Source organism: Gopherus flavomarginatus, chromosome 10, assembly GCF_025201925.1.
Source record: "Gopherus flavomarginatus isolate rGopFla2 chromosome 10, rGopFla2.mat.asm, whole genome shotgun sequence".
NCBI classification, from domain to species: Eukaryota; Metazoa; Chordata; order Testudines; family Testudinidae; genus Gopherus; species Gopherus flavomarginatus.
In genome coordinates this window covers 74364874-74380631 of record NC_066626.1, presented here as the reverse complement: position 1 = coordinate 74380631, position 15758 = coordinate 74364874, and the positions used below count along the sequence as shown (strand labels likewise).

Below are 15758 nucleotides of genomic sequence, written 5' to 3'. Positions count from 1 at the left end.
ATGCTAGAATATCTTAGAAGTACAATGTGCAGCCAATTCCAGTATGAGGAGTTTTATAGTGAACACAAATCTCCCGCTTGCCTTTTGCAATATGGTTCTGTAGATACAAGCTAAGTTATTCATTAACACAGAAAGCTGATTTATTTTAAAAGGATACTGTCCAATTTCACATTTCACTTACTTTAACAGCCTCTTAAACACAGCCCCAGATTCTGCCACTCTTTACTCACATTGAGTGTTACCTTATTCTGACTTTAATGGGACTGCTTGCAGAATAAGGTACTACTCAATAAGAGTGGCAGAATCTGACCCTTATATTTTGTCACTCATACACTTCACAAAATGTAAAATATCAACATTCAGTATAAAATTTATAACTGCCATATAAAATACTCAAATCAATCCCCATATCTAGTTCATGAAGCAACCCCCCAGCCTAGCTGCTTGCAAAAGACATGCTGTTGTAGTAGCAAATGCCAGTCTGATTCCAAAGTGTTCCTGTCAAAACAAAAAATAGTTACACTTTCTATAAGACACACACGAAGCCAGTAACATGCATTGACTGTGGTTTACATGCATGCACTTCATTTTGAGTTGGACCTACAGATAGCATGGTGGTATTTTTGTGAATGAAAGGGAGGGACCAATAACTTGCTAACAATATAGGCATAGTTTAGCCTATCAGAGTTTAGCAGGAGCTGCACATCTTTCACTATGTGGTGCCTGAGTGCATCCGCCGATCAGGGGAGGCTCTAGGTATTTTGCTGCCCCAAGCACGGCAGGCAGGCTGCCTTCGGCGGCTTGCCTGCGGGAGGTCCCCAGTCCTGCAGATTTGGCGGTATGCCTGCGGGAGGTCCGCCGAAGCTGCGGGACCAGCGGACCCTCCGCAGGCATGCCGCCGAAGGCAACCTGCCTGCCGCCCTTGCGGCGACCGGCAGAGCGCCACCCTGTGGCTTGCCACCCCAGGCACATGCTTGGCATGCTGGTGCCTGGAGCCGCCCCTGCCGCCAATACCTTCCTGTTGTGCTGCTTATCCACCTTTTCTCTGCTTACTGCAGTTTTATCAGCAGTTTTATAGGGGTGCCTGAGCAGGAGACCAATAGCCAAGATCATCTTTGTCTACTGTCATCTCATCTGTCTTATGAGTTTTCCAGTGAAGACTTGGAAGGTAACGGGTTTAGAATTGTCTTGGAAGTTAAAGGAAGCTGACTGCTGGACACTCATCCATTGCAAATGGTTATTTCTCTGGCTCCTCCTCCATTTTGATAGTTCCACTCAGATTTAGAAGGGGAGAGATACCTCTTACATGCTTGTTCTTCACTCAGAAAGATCTACTTTTCCAGTGCAGCTACGATACCAGTGGAAAGAAACCCAGGAGGAGAAAAAAAAAAACTTCTCTGCATGAAACAAAGCATGCTGGTAAAGATGTGGGAGCAAGGTGCATCCAGTTCCATGTCTGTCTGTCCAATGTCTTCCTATGTGCTGCTGGATCTAGACTTAGGAATATAGGAGTAGTTGTACCAGATCAAATCAGTGGTCCACCTAGTGCAGAATCCTGTATCGGATGCTTCAGAGGAAAATGTATGGAATAAATTGCTCATAGAGGAATCTTCTCTCTAATATCCATGTGTTACTGGCTGACTTATGTCCTGGGCGTGTGAGGATTTATATCCCTTTTAGCTCATCTGATGTAACTGTGGATATTCTCATTACCATATACATGTTCAGTCCCTTTTTTGAATCCTGCTAAGCTCTTAGTCTCGGTGATATTTTATCATAGAATGCAGGAGTGGAAGGGACCTTGAGAAGTCATCTCCAGCCCCGTAAACTGAGGCAGGACCAAGTAAACTTAGACCATTCCCTAACAGGTGTTTGTCCAACCTGTTCTTCAAACCCTCCAATGATGGGGATTGCATAACCTTCTTGGTAACCTATTCCAATATTTAACTATCCTCATAGTTAGAAAGCTTTTCCTAATAGCTAACTTAAATCTGCCTTGCTGCAGATTAAGCCCATTACTTCCTGTCCTACCTTCAGTGGACATGGAGAACAATTGATCACACTTGTCTTTATAACAGCCCTTAACATATTTAAGTCCCCCCTCAATCTTCCTTTCTCAAGAGTAACTATGCCCAGTTTTTTTTGGCCTTTCCTCATAAATCAGGTTTTCTAAACCTTTTATAATTTTTGTTGCTGTTCTTTGGACACTCTCCAGTTTGTCCATATCTTTCCTAAAGTTTGGCACCCAGAATTGGACACGCTACTCAGCTGAGGCCTCACCAGTGCTGAGCAGAGCAGGACAGTTTCCTCCCACGTCTTACATACAACACTCCCGATAATACACCCCAGAATATTTAGCCTTTTTTGCAACTACATCACATTTTTGTGATTCACCCCCAGATGCTTTTCAACAGCACTACTACCTAGCCAGTTATTCCCCATTTTTTAGTTGAAGATTTGATTTTTCCTTCCTAAGTACTTGGATCTTATCTTTATTGAATTTCATCTTACTGAATTCAGATCTATTGTCTAATTTATCATGGCCTTATGAAGTCTAATCCTGTTCTCCAAAGTGCTTGCAACCCCTCCCAGTTTGGTGTTATCTGTAAACTTTATAAGCATACTCTCCAGTCCATTATCCAAGGCATTAATGAAAATATTGACTAGTATCTGACCCAGGACTGACATCTGTGGGACACCTCTTGATCCAAACCATTGATAACAACTGTCTAAGTATGGTCTTTGAACCAGCTGTGCATCCACCTTATAGTAAATTCATGTAGAATGGATTTCCGTAGTTTGTTTATGAAAATGTCATGTGGAGACTGTCAAAAGCCTTACTAAATTGAGATAAGAACAGATTTAAAAATGTTACTAAAGTGAATGTTTGAAATGAAATATACATAGGTTGAGGGAGAAGGTACTGTACATCTGGGGTCAGGCTTGGGTTATGGAGGGTTACAGATATCGTTTGCAGGGATGAAAAGATACATACATATCACATAACCAGCACAGATCCAGATTGGGGTGCAAGGGTTTTTAAAGTGTCAGTGGATAAGTGGGCTCGGATACGCCACCCATGGAATGAATAAGGAGTCCAAGTCAGTATTGGTGGAGCAGATAGGTACATGGGTGGGATGTGTCCCTTGGTCCGTCAGGGAAGGATGTGGGTTATTTCCCTGGTCAACTGTCTCGATTACTCGGTTTGGTATTGGCGGTGTCCGGTGATGTGTTCGGTATCTACTGCTTCTCCCCTGTTCACTAGGCCAGTAATCTTGTGACTGAGTTCCAAAGATTATGATTTTGATAAAAACAATTTCATATTACCAGATTTAAACTTGATGCCTTTCAATTGCATTGGATATCACCTTGTTTCTGAATAACTAGAGAGGACAACTCATTTTACCTTCTTATACCATTCATCCTTACTCTATTTGCTATAGCCTAGCCATGACTGCCAAGTTTCTTTTAAATAGTCTTTTCTGAGAGCCTTTGTTGACTAGTTCTCCTGTTGTGCACTATTTTATTGTCTAATAGATTGGAGAGAGCTGACTTTCCTTTACAGATGTCATGCTGGTGTGACTCTATAAAATCATGTTCATCTCTGTGTTTAATAATTTCTGCAGTGCCTTCCATCCAAGAACCTATATGTGTGTCACAAACATTAATTAATTAAGTCTCACAAAGAACTTGTGAGGTAGGTCTGTATCATTTCCCCATCCCCCATTTTACAGAGTGGCATGGGGAAACCGAGGCACAATTAAGTTTTGCCCAACATCACAGTGAGTAAGTGCCAGAACTGCAATTGGAATCCAGTCTCATCTCCCAGTCCTGTGTTCTACTCAACAGACCACACTTATCCCCTATATAGCTCAAGATAGATCTCTAAGACAAAAACAATTGTTTTGAAATTGCATGCTTGATTATTATATTTTAATTTCTCCTAAGTACGGAGAAATTTTAGCAACATGGTTGGTTGGTGTTTTGTTTTTGTTTGCTCAGTTAAGTCATTTTTATTTATCAATTTGCCATATTTTGCTCATAGTAGCACTGACCATCCCCAGATAACTGTTCTCAAAGAAATCTCTGCTGAAAAACAAGGGACACACTTAAAACACATTTTGGTCTCTCTATTGACAACATGGCAATGCCCTTTTTCATGCTCTGCAGCAGTTACACATAATAATGCACATAACTTTAACAAATAGAGCATAACAATGTTATTGCCCCCTGGTGCCTAAAAGATCTTGCTGCTGGCTATGTTCTCCTCTCTAAATGAAAATGTAGCCTTAGGCACGTGAGAATAATTGCATCTTTAAGAAGTACCTGCTTGGATGTGCAATTCTGTATTATGTGTTGTCATCTCTAAATAAAAACAGTGCACAAAGAGATACAATCTTTGAAAACATGTTTAAATTAATACTGCCTAGGTACAGGCTTATAGCAAGTCACAACAAGCTTTATAGATGTACTGAGCATACTCTGCATATTTGTCTGGGTTCATGTGATCCATAGACTTTCCTATCACACTGCTAACAAGAGATTCCATATTTCACTTTGTTGTCTAATAGCAGGAAGAATAAATGGGCCAAAAACATGTTTAGGTTGGGGTGCAGGAAGGGAATAGTGTCACCATGGTATGCTCCCAAGCCCCGGAGACTGTGGAAGCTGTTAGACTGAACATGCTTGCCTGAATCAGAACTAATTTGAATACTTTGGTTGCTCAATTAATATTAAGTGCCAAGCACATGTCTTACTAGGTATAGGACTCTGCTTTCAGTTACACTGGTGTAAATCAATGGCCCTGCATAGCATTGAGTATCATGAGTATCATGAGTGCCTGTGATGTGGAATTCAGTGCAAGGCAGATGGCACCAAGACTGTTATCAACAACAGCTGTGTTGACCTACAGGACACCAATACAAGCCAAAATACCTCTTGACTTCCCCCCAAAAAGGTGTATATAACATCACACATGCAGAGCAAGGCTTTGCAAACAACCTGCTAAACTAACTGTAAGTAAATCAGAAAAATAAACTAAAAGTTGAGCTGCTTCACCACTGAATGCAATTCAGATCCTGTGTGGTGGAGGCATTCAGAGATGTTGTTCTAAGATTTGGCACTCCATGGTATGTAGGCAATTCAAAAGGAACTCACCATATTATGAATATAATGCAGAAGCGGAGGGGTATTTTATCCCATGTATAGGAGGTTAGGTAAAGCCAAGCAGCATTCAAGTGGTTCATTCAGTTCTGGTGAGGGGAAGTTACATCAGAAAGCTAATGTCCCATTCCGTCTCCTCCTTTGAGTTAACATATCTAACCCGTCTTTTTTCCTGAATGGTTTTACCTGGCCTTTCAAATTTTAACAATGAGCATATTCTGCATGCATCATTATGGCTTAGTCAACAGCACTCACCTTCGGGTGAGAAAATCATTGGTTCATGTACTGCACCAGAGGTCTGATCGAGCTACCATTAAAGTCCAGGGGAGTCTTTCCACAGACTTCAGTGTTGAATCAGAATCTAGAAAATGGTCTGATGCTAAATGACGACAGTACGCAAGGCAGTACTACAGAGACATGCATCTAATAGTGGCTAGAGGTTCTGTCTTTTGGAGATGATGGGCTCTATTGTCCAATGCTCATTACTGGGAAGATGGTATTAAATGGCCTGATCCAAAGCCCATTGAACTCAATGGAAAGACTCCTTTTGACTTTAGTGGATTTTGGATCAGATGCAAATAAAGCTGAGTAAATAGCTAAAAAAAATTCATTAATATTCACTATGTTCCCTGTGTGTACAGTTGCTATCAGCAATCTAGCAAACAAGTTTACTAGCAGGAATGTTTGTGGAAACTGCAAATTTTAATCACTTAAGAATATTTGTGCAAAGCAAACTTGGGAATCATAAATGTGAGCATTCTGACAGAAACCCAGGTCTGAGTTACTCATCTAATCCAGAAATGGAAATAACATGTGGCTGATTTGTCTGATAAAAACTAATGAGAACAGCTAGAATGTTGACAACTGAATATTCACAAAGAGCTATGCATGAAGAGTCTATAGAAATATATTCACCAAAACTATTCAGCAAATATCTTTGAATAATGAATTTGAGAAAATTGCCCATGGACAGTCTGAATGAGAAGGAAGGGTGTTATTATTAGGTGGAGAAACCTCTGGCAAAGAGATGGGGCTCATATTTTTGTCCTGGAAGCAGTGGAACTGATGGATATTCTCATCTTTTGGGGAACAGAGTTAGGGAGTGGATAACCTACAAGCTTCTATGACTAAGACGTCATGTCACTTCACTTTAATCCTCAAATTTATTTTAAAAATGTACAATGAAAATTCGAGTAATCTATATTCATGTAGCTTGTCCCATTACTAGTTGATGTTTTTAAATAGGTCCTGAACAGTCTTGTTATAGTTTCAGCACAGAAGGGAAGCATTCAGGGGACAGTAGTTCCTAGAAGTGATGGGAGTTGTAGACATGGAAGCAGTGCATGCTGGGAAAAGAATAGACAAGAGATCCCTTTCCCCCTGTTGGAGAGTGAGCAAGAAACTGAGGTACAGTCACATCTTTGCTCAGAGAAGGTAAGCCAAAGTATTCATCATTCAAGGCTTGAAGAAAGGGTCCTGGAACTCTCTCTGCAGAATTAAGAATGCAAATACAACACTGTGTTGCTAGTGCCTCAGAAACAGAAAGTGAAATTGAGAAGAAACAGAGAATAAATTAAAGTGAATCGACTGGTTTGTTTTCATTGTGCAAGTTGAGTGAAAGGCACAAAGTAAACAAACAGATGTTGAAAAATGAATTCTCGTTATCTTAAATTATATTAATTATCTAATGTGGTGTTTGCAATGAAGGCAAGGTACAATTTCTCCCCAGCATTCCATCATCATGTGCTAATCACAGCACAATAAGGAAAGATTTTTAAATATCTTGACTTTAAACTAGGTTCGACGGGGACAGGTAAGCAAAGCCCACAGGTAAGTGGGGAACATGAAGACCTGGGAGATGGGTCGGAAACAAGAGGGAGCATGGGCTATAATGGCACAGAGAAAAGAGGGTCAGGGCAAAACTGGGAGGCAAGATCAAACCAGTATCTTAGATGCCTATATACAAATGCGAGAAGTATGGGTAATAAGCAGGAAGAACTGGAAGTGCTAATAAATAAATACAACTATGACATTGTTGGCATCACTGAAACTTGGTGGGATAATACACATGATTGGAATGTTGGTGTGGATGGGTATTGTTTGCTCAGGAAGGATAGACAGGGGAAAAAGGGAAGAAGTGTTGCCTTATATATAAAAAATGTACACACTTGGACTGAGGTGGAGATGGACATAAGAGACGGAAGTGTTGAGAGTCTCTAGGTTAGGATAAAAGGGGTAAAAAACAAGGGAGTCTACTACAGGCCACCTAACCAGGTGGATGAGGCTTTTTTTAAACAACTAACAAAATCATCCAAAGCCCAAGATTTGGTGGTGATGGGGGACTTCAACTAGCCAGATATATGTTTGGAAAATAACACCGCAGGGCACAGACTATCCAATTGCAGACAACTTTTTATTTCAGAAGGTTGAAAAAGCTACTGGGGGGAAGCTGTTCTAGACTTGATTTTAACAAATAGGGAGGAACTCGTTGAGAATTTGAAAGTAGAAGGACGCTTGGGTGAAAGTGGTCATGAAATCATAGAGTTTGCAATTCTAAGGAAGGGTAGAAGGGAGTACAGCAAAATACAGACAATGGATTTCAGGAAGGTGGATTTTGGTAAGCTCAGAGAGCTGATAGGTAAGGTCCCATGGGAATCAAGACTGAGGGGAAAAACACCTGAGGAGAGTTGGCAGTTTTTCAAAGGGACACTATTAAGGGCCCAAAAGCAAGCTATTCTGATGGATAGGAAAGATAGAAAATGTGGCAAAAGACCACCTTGGCTTAACCACGAGATCTTGCATGACCTACAAAATAAAAAGCAGTCATATATAAAATGGAAACTAGGTCAGATTACAAAGGATGAATACAGGCAAACAACACAGGAATGCAGGGGCAAGATTAGAAAGGCAAAGGCACAAAATGAGCTCAAACTAGCTATGGGAATAAAGGGAAACAAGAAGACTTTTTATCAATACATTAGAAGCAAGAGGAAGACCAAGGACAGGGTAGGCCCACTGCTCAGTGAGGAGGGAGAAACAGTAACAGGAAACTTGGAAATGGCAGAGATGCTTAATGACTTCTTTGTTTCGGTCTTCACTGAGAAGTCTGAAGGAATGTCTAACATAGTGAATGCTTATGGGAAGGGGGTAGGTTTAGAAGATAAAATAAAAAAAGAGCAAGTTAAAAATCACTTAGAAAAGTGAGATGCCTGCAAGTCACCAGGGCCTGATGAAATGCATCCTAGAATACTCAAGGAGTTAATAGAGGAGGTATCTGAGCCTTTAGCTACTATCTTTGGAAAGTCATGGGAGACGGGAGAGATTCCAGAAGACTGGAAAAGGGCAGATATAGTGCCCATCTATAAAAAGGGAAATAAAAACAACCCAGGAAACTACAGACCAGTTAGTTTAACTTCTGTGCCAGGGAAGATAATGGAGCAAGTAATTAAAGAAATCATCTGCAAACACTTGGAAGGTGGTAAGGTGATAGGGAATAGCCAGCATGGATTTGTAAAGAATAAATCGTGTCAAACCAAACTGATAGTTTTCTTTGATAGGATAACGAGTCTTGTGGATAAGGAAGAAGCGGTGGATGTGGTATACCTAGACTTTAGTAAGGCATTTGATATGGTCTCGCATGATATCCTTATCGATAAACTAGGCAAATACAATTTAGATGAGGCTACTATAAGGTGAGTGCATAACTGGCTGGATAACCGTACTCAGAGAGTAGTTATTAATTGCTCCCAATCCTGCTGTAAAGGTATAACAAGTGGGGTTCTGCAGGGGTCTGTTTTGGGACCGGCTCTGTTCAATATCTTCATCAACGATTTAGATGTTGGCATAGAAAGTATGCTTATTAAGTTTGCAGACGATACCAAACTGGGAGGGATTGCAACTGCTTTGGAGGACAGGGTCAAAATTCAAAATGATCTGGACAAACTGGAGAAATGGTCTGAGGTAAACCGGATGAAGTTCAATAAAGATAAATGCAAAGTGCTCCACTTAGGAAGGAACAATCACTTTCACACATACAGAATGGGAAGAGACTGTCTAGGAAGAAGTATGGCAGAAAGAGATCTAGGGGTCATAGTGGACCACAGGCTAAATATGAGTCAACGGTGTGATAGTTACAAAAAAAGCAAACGTGATTCTGCGATGCATTAACAGGTGTGTTGTAAACAAGACACGAGAAGTCATTCTTCTGCTCTACTCTGCGCTGGTTAGGCCTCAACTGGAGTATTGTGTCCAGTTCTGGGCACTGCATTTCAAGAAAGATGTGGAGAAATTGGAGAGGATCCAGAGAAGAGCAACAAGAATGATTAAAGGTCTTGAGAACATGACCTATGAAGGAAGGCTGAAAGAACTGGGTTTATTTAGTTTGGAAAAGATAAGACTGAGCAGGGACATGATAGCAGTTTTCAGGTATCTAAAAGGGTGTCATCAGGAGTATCAGAGGGGTAGCCGTGTTAGTCTGCATCATGCTCTAAAATGTCTGTTAGTCTATAAGGTGCCACAGGATTCTTTGCTGCTATCAGGAGGAGGGAGAAAACTTGTTCACCTTAGCCTCTAATGATAGAACAAGAAGCAATGGGCTTAAACTGCAGCAAGGGAGATTTAGGTTGGACATTAGGAAAAAGTTCCTAACTGTCAGGGTAGTTAAACACTGGAATAAATTGCCTAGGGAGGTTGTGGAATCTCCATCTCTGGAGATATTTAAGAGTAGGTTAGATAAATGTCTATCAGGGATGGTCTAGACAGTATTTGGTCCTGCCGTGAGGGCAGGGGACTGGACTCGATGACCTCTCGAGGTCTCTTCCAATCCTAGAGTCTATGAATCTATGACTCTTTCAACATACAAATACCAATAGGAATGTTTCTTCCAGAAACTGGGCTCACTTAGACAAATACAAGATGAAACTATTAATCTTGGGGAAAAGCCTTTTGTGTTTGTTGCAGAAATGAGTTTCAAGGGAAACTATTTTGCTTGAGGACTAGCTTCTGTTTCCAACTACGGCTGGGTTTCAACACTGACAGTTTAGAAGACTAGCTTTGGGCCACAGAGCAGTGTTTGCACCTTGCTTTAATGGGCGGATGTGTTTAATTAACCTTTATCTCTGAAGTAGTAGACATTCTGTCAGTATCAAGGAATGTTTAAGGAAAGACAGTTGTCATAGTAATAAACCTAGACACATTCTATACATCCAATAACACTACTGGTAATGTTAATATATTTGTTTGTGTTTAACCATGGCAGTTCCCTGGAGATATGCCTATTAGTTAGGGTTGCCACCTGTCTGGGTTTTACTGAGACAGTCTGGGTTTTGGCTTCTGTGTGTGGGTGCCCTTTAGGGTTGCCAGGTGCCCAATTTTCAACTGGAAAGTCTGGTCAGAAAGGGGACCTGGCAACCCTAAATGGCACTCGAACCAAAAGTCAGGTTACTGCAGGGTAATATGAGGTGCCAGTTTATTAAGCTGCGCCAGCTCCTGCTCAGCCGAGACCACCTCTTATCTGCAGGCAGGCTCCTTGAGATGATCCAGCAATGGATGTGGGGAGGCGTGTGTGCAATAGGGGTGGGGTCTCGAAGAAAGAGGTGGAGCAGGGGCAGGGCCTTGGGGAAAGAGGTGAGCTGGCAGCAGGCCTTAGGGGTCTGGTTACCAGCAATTAGAAAGGTGGCAAGCCTACTATTAGTAATAATACTAAGTAGTTATTTCTCCATAGTGCTCTACAACCATTAATTTGTGAATCCTCACAAGATCCCTGAGGATTAGGTAAAAAAATATTATCCCCTTTCTATAGATGGATAAATTGAGAGGTTAAGTGATAGGCCTACTATACTCTAAAAAGTTACAAAGAGTTCTGTGGCTCCTTATAGACTAATAGACGTATTGGAGCATGAGCTTTCATGGATGAATACCCACTTCGTCGGATGCAAGATCGGATGCATCCAACGAAGTGGGTATTCACCCACGAAAGCTCATGCTCCAATACATCTGTTAGTCTATAAGGTGCCATAGGATTCTTTGCTGCTTTTACAGATCCAGACTAACATGGCTACCCCTCTGATGCTCTAAAGTTAGGTCAACCTATCTACATCGCTCAAAGACATGAAAAATCTACTCCTGAATGACGTAGTTAAGCCGCGCTAACCCCTGGTGTAGACAGTGCGAAGTCAATGGAAGAACTTCTCGGGGAGGTGGTTTACCTACTTGAACCCCTCCCATCAGCATAGCGAGTGTCTATACTGCAGCTGTAGCATTTTAATTATAGACATGCCCGCAGTGTAAATAATCAGCAGTGCTAAGATTGGAATTCAGTTCTTGGCTTCTAGTTCTGTACTCTGGCTGCTTGGCCTATGTTTTAGCATATAAAGAGTCATAATAACAAATTTGATTTCTTCTGATAACTGAGGAATAAGATAACTGATTAAACTTAATTGCCGGATTGAAAGTTTGCATTACAAATCTTCAGATGGTTCTGACTGATCTCCGTTGGGTTTTACTGGAGGCCAATCACTCCAGCATCATGTAGACCAGGGGTGTTAACCCATTCTGGGCAAGAGTCAATAACGTTTTTATTACTGCCCATTGTCATTACAAAGCTAGGCTCATGTAGGCTCCTCTACCAACAGTGGATTTCCCACTGATGATGGGAGGATCGCATAAAGTTTGAGGTTCGAATAAAACCTTCATGTAGTGATTTGGGATGGGATTTTCAAATATTGACCTAAATCTGATCCCTGAATCTGCAGTAATTAGGCCAATGCTGACTGCTTTTGAAAATTCCACCCTAGACTTTTAGTTAATAAAATTACTGTTCCCTTCAGTATCACTCAGTGAGAAAACAAAATCTGCAGCATATTTTCAGGACAACAGATGTTCCTTCCTTTTCTTTAGCCATTTGCATGTACCTGCTTTCCGCACACGCCTGCAGTAATTATGAATACATAACTCCCATCAAAATAAATGGAAATCTTGCATATGCATGGTCTGCAGGATCAGACTATGGATTGATTTTGCAAACCGTTTACTTTATGAATAATCTCATCAGTTTCAATAGGTTTGGGCCACGTGTATTGTTGATAATAGAGGCAGAGCAGTGGGGAGAAGTGAGCAAGGCTAGAGCTTGTTCCCATTGAAATTTATGGCAAAGCTCTAATTGATGCCACTTGGACCAGGATCAGGTATAAATTACTGCACATCCTGAGCTAGTCCAAAAATTAAGAGTTGTTGAGAAGAATATTAATTGAACTAGTAGTATAAATCTTATTACGATTTAGGTATAAATTACCAAACAGAACATAATCACAGAAATACAAGTTGAAACAATTACTTTATCTTCAGGGAAACTCTTTTGTTAATTGATTGAGATGGATGGAGTTTCACCTGAAACTCCTGCTTAAGCACAATTACTGGATTCATCACTGGCTCAGTTTCCATGCAGGCAGCCAGTTAACACAAAGTGGAAAGCTACAAAAGCTCTCAGTTATGAAGTTCATCTCCTTACTTAGATGGATGGAAGCGAATTACATTTTTCCTCTTTGGACGAAGAACATGTTTCTGGTTTTGACAGCGTGTCTGATAATGGCAGGGGATTTTCTGAAGGAAATCCTGTCATGAAACTGCAGCCAGAGTTTGCTAATGTCACTCCAGGCACTGTGTCTAAGAGTACTCTTTGATGATAATAAAAATATACTATAGGAAAAGCTGCTTTATTTCTTATACTCTCATTCCTCAGGAAGTAACTTTTGGTGTAAAACAGTGTAAGTTATTTTATCTGGTGTAAATCTTTACAGAGAAGTTTTTCTGAACAAATACACCTTTCTGTCTTCATTCAAATCCCTCCTTCAAATGCCTCCGTCAGGCATTACTATCTACTTCTTAAAAAAAAAACAAAAAAAAACGTAACTCTGTTCAGTTACAGATGATGAGTTACTAATGCATGTTCAGTCAGGTCTTTAGAAAAGCACACTCCCTGGGCTGGATTCTCTTGCTCATTGGCATCCGCTGTTCTTTTTGCTGTGCATTTATTCATTTTTTTATTGTAATTGTCACAGGGAAGGGCCGTGTATTTTTTTGCACCTCTAGGCACCATGCATGTCTTGGTGCCTAGATTTGATGCAATGATTTGATGCAAATCAATAAAAATGAAGCAGGAAACAAAAAGGCTCCCTTACAGTTGAGGACAGCTTCATCAATAGCTATTAGCCAGGATAGGCAGGAATGGTTTCCCTAGCCTCTGTTTGCCAGAAGCTGGGAATGAGCGAATGGATCACTTCATGATTACCTGGTCTGTTCATTCCCTCTGGGACACCTGGCACTGGCCACTATTGGAAGACAGGATACTGGGCTAGATAGATCTTTGGTCTGACCCAGTAGGGCCTGTCTTGTCTTAATGCAAATGAGCCTTACAGGAACAGCTGGCAAATTCCGCTCTTGGTTATACAGGTGTAAATCCAGAGCAGAACATGACCGTGAGTCTCGATACAGAGAAGATGTTAATGGCAAGCACAGTAATGCCCTCTCTGCCACATGTATGTGCCCATTGTAACAATACTTAGCATTTTATATCTTAGAAGTGCTGTACAAATATTAAATAATCAGGACAACACCCTGTGAAATAGAAAGGTAAACGCTTTCCTCATTTTACAGATTGGGAAGCTGAGTTATTGAATGCCGAGTCAGGCCAAAGAGTGAGTTACTGTCAGAACCAGGATGAATACTGCAGGCTTTTAGTCTGGTGTTCAATCTATTAGATTACGCTGCCCCTATACGGCCTCCTGCAGTATGGTGCTAAGAACTGTCATGCGTAAGGAGCATGCATGTTTCTCACCTAATAGCAATGTTTAGAGTTTGTAAAACGGTGGGTGAAGACTCCATTTTCTCTTAATCAGTAGGAGAAAATGTTCATAGCTATAGAGGCCAGACATGTACCTGTATCACAACTGGGGTAAAAAAAAAAAAAAAAAAACAACAAAAATTGTAAGCACACACTGTGTTAGTAATAAAAATTAAGAAAATATCTTACATTAACATAGCTCCTTCCAAGCCAAAAGGTGCCAAAGCACTTTACAAACTATTATAGGTGCCCAGCATGCTTAGGTGCCATCATAATCAACATAATAAAATTATAAGGTGATCACTTCTCCTACAATTGAAATGCATCCACTGCTGGGATGAAACATGGCAGTTGTTTAATAGCACTCCACAACAGCTTATGAGAGGGAAGTTGTAAGACTACTGTATCCATCTGAAACTGCAGGGAAATTTTCAGTCAGGCAGAGTATAATTACTTGCACTGGAATTTGGTTGGGATATCTTGCCAGCAAAGGTAGGGGTTGTTGTGGAGGCAGCAAACTGAGACCATGGAAGGAAGAGAGTGCATTCTGTTGCTTCATAGCTACCCTAGAGGAAAGAGTGGGCATCCTTCCCACTCATGCTAATCAATCAGCAAGGCGAGGCTAGCATTAGTTGTGGAAAAAGTGCATGTACCTTCCTCATTGAGGTAGGTCCATGGGCAGCACCTGCCAGAAAATGGAAGCAGTGCTGTTACAAAAAGATGTGCAATGCTTCATTCTAATTTTTCTGGGAATGGCTCCTCTATTCAGAGGAGATGCAAAACTGAGGTTTTGACCACTTATGTTCATCAGAGATCCCACAGTACTTTTTGCAGGTACAGGGTTGTTAGCCAGGGGGTCCTGGGCAAATTCCAACTTGCATAATTATTGTCCTGCCTCCACAAAATGCCTCAACTGAAGAAGTTAGTTCTTACTTCCTTTTCTAGAAAGGTACAGTAGAGAGATTTTGCCCACTGTTAAACAGCTGCTGCATTCTGTTTGTTAATTTGAAGTATATTGAGTTTTGGCAGTGCTTGGAAACCGAAAGCCTATATTTATCCATAGAACAGGCAGTAGCAGTGTAAATTCCCCCACTATGCCATGCCAATATGCTTTAATTCTGACCTGAGAGCAGAGAGCGTTGTTCAGTTTCCAGAGCCCAATCAATCCTTTGCTTCTGCTGAGACTGCCAAGGTGTCAGTTGTATTTGTATTTTTTGTTATGGTAACAACTTCCAGCCACTACTGTCCTGGGCTAGGTTTGAACCAGAACCGAGCCCATAACCACTTCCCTGATGGACTGGTCTGTATTGCATACTAGTAGCCAGAGATTTGATGCCACCTCATATGTCTTGCTGTCCAGCTGGGAGCACCTCATGGGTCTGGGAGAATGCATTTTCACATCAACTGAAGCAGCTATTGCAGAGCATGACAGTGATCTGGGAAGCTACCCCTCCAAATCTGCAGGGGAAGAGCAGCAAGTGTGGCTGCTGGAATTTTGCTAGGCGAGGTGGGATTATGTAGATAGAAAATAAAAGACAGATATAAATTTGTCTGTAATGTTCAGGTTGATGTATCTGTGCAGCATGGCCCCAGTGCTTAAAGCAGTCTGAAAAAAGTGAGGGTCTGTCATCAACTGAGAGCAGCAGCTTCAGTAAGACAGTGCTTAAAGTGTGCCCCTTGGCAACCTGGCTCCCAGTAAATGTTTTTTTGCTCGGTCTGTGACTCCTTGCAGCACTTTCCCTTCCCTCTCTCCTGC

General features: G+C 41.2%; 1 protein-coding gene across 1 annotated transcript in view; it reads left to right on the top strand.

Annotated features, from left to right (window-relative positions):
• RALB (RAS like proto-oncogene B) overlaps window positions 1-15758 on the top strand; it is an 81459-nt gene that overhangs the window by 833 nt on the left and 64868 nt on the right. The window lies entirely within an intron of this gene.